The following is a 1,452-nucleotide window of genomic DNA, read 5'->3' on the forward strand; positions in this document are numbered from 1 at the left end:
CTTTTAAAAGTCCTGATTTTGCTCCGTTGCTCCGCCGCTCGCCGGGAGCCGGCCCCTCCCCCCGCGGTCTATCTTCCCGTCGCTTTGGATTCACTTCTCCGCCAGTCCTACCTTGCAGAAAGTGGTTGATTTTGTTTCTGGAATTGCTGTTCTTCTCTTCAATCTCCCGTTGGATTTGTAGGTGTTTGCAATCTTTAGATAAGCTATTTAGCTGATCTCCCGCTACCCGAAGTAGTCTCAGCCTGCTACTTCTCCGCCATCTTGACTCCTTGACTCAGAGAACCTTACAAAGTCATGCCCATCAAGAGGTTCAGATCTTCATGTTTGCTTTAAGAGCACATGTGACCCTGTCCAGGCCCTATCAGTGGCAGATAGGAAAAGCCACCAAGTATCTGGAGTTTGTCATTCTGCAGAAGCCATGTGTGACATTCCATCACTACAATGGTGGAGCTGGTAGGTGTGCCCGGACCAAACTGTGGGCGGGAACGCAGGATCCACGGCCCAAAAAGAGTGCTGGATTTTGACTGCACATGCTTCAGAATGCAGAGAGTGATGTTGAACTTAAAGGTTTAGAGGTAGATTCTCTGGTCATTGAGCTCATCCCTGTGAGGAAAGCTCCTGGAATGCGGCATAGAACTTGTAAGGCTCATGGTTGGATTAACCCATACAGGAGTTCTCCCTGCCACACTGAGATGATTCCTCCTGAAAAGAAGCAGATTATTCCTGTACTAGAAGAGGAAGTTGCACAGAAAAAGAAAGAAGAAGAACATATCCCCGAAGAAACTGAAGAAACAAAAACTTAGGGTCTGAGAGTAAATTCTGCATAAAATAAATACAAATAAAAGTAAAAAACAGAAAAGAAATCATAATATTAAAGAAGTTTTCCTTGGTAATATGAAGTAAAGAAGTTGCCCAATTATGAATACTCATCACTATAAAAACAAAGACTTTGTTTGTTTGTTTGTTTTGTTTTGTTTGGACAGTTGCTTGATTTCAAGATGACCTGGTCTGACTCATGAAACCTTGCCTATCCTTCTGTACTTCCTCCATGAAATTCCTTAGTCATCTCTTGCCTCCTTCATCAGTAAATGCTTGTAGAGCATCCATTGTGTTAGGGGTAAAGGTAGCTTTAGGATCTTTGGAAGAGCTGGGCCCTAGGAAATGGGGATACTGTGCTTTGGGGCTCCCTCTCCCTCTGACTCCCTGTGATGTCTTGGGTAGCCTCAGTTGAGAAAATTAGATTTGTTAAGGCTGAGTTCTCTTCCTGCTCCTGTCTGCACCCTCCTTTCGGATGAAGACAACCTGAGCCCCTGTCCTTGAAGAGCTTCAGTTTTCAACTTGGAGATAGCAGGAGAGTAATATTTCATGAGTCCTTTTTTATTCCCCCCCAAGACTTCCATTTATTTATTTATCTGAAAGAGAGAGAGAGAGAGTGAGAGCGAGACAGAGCAT

The 1,452-nt window shown here is 44.2% G+C and overlaps 1 pseudogene; it reads left to right on the plus strand.

Moving 5' to 3' along the window:
• The first annotated feature begins 268 nt into the window (after window positions 1-268).
• On the plus strand, window positions 269-803 carry LOC125109830 (60S ribosomal protein L17-like; annotated as a pseudogene).
• Window positions 804-1,452: the final 649 nt, after the last annotated feature.

Source organism: Lutra lutra, chromosome 9 (genome assembly GCF_902655055.1).
Source record: "Lutra lutra chromosome 9, mLutLut1.2, whole genome shotgun sequence".
In the NCBI taxonomy this organism is placed as follows: domain Eukaryota; kingdom Metazoa; phylum Chordata; class Mammalia; order Carnivora; family Mustelidae; genus Lutra; species Lutra lutra.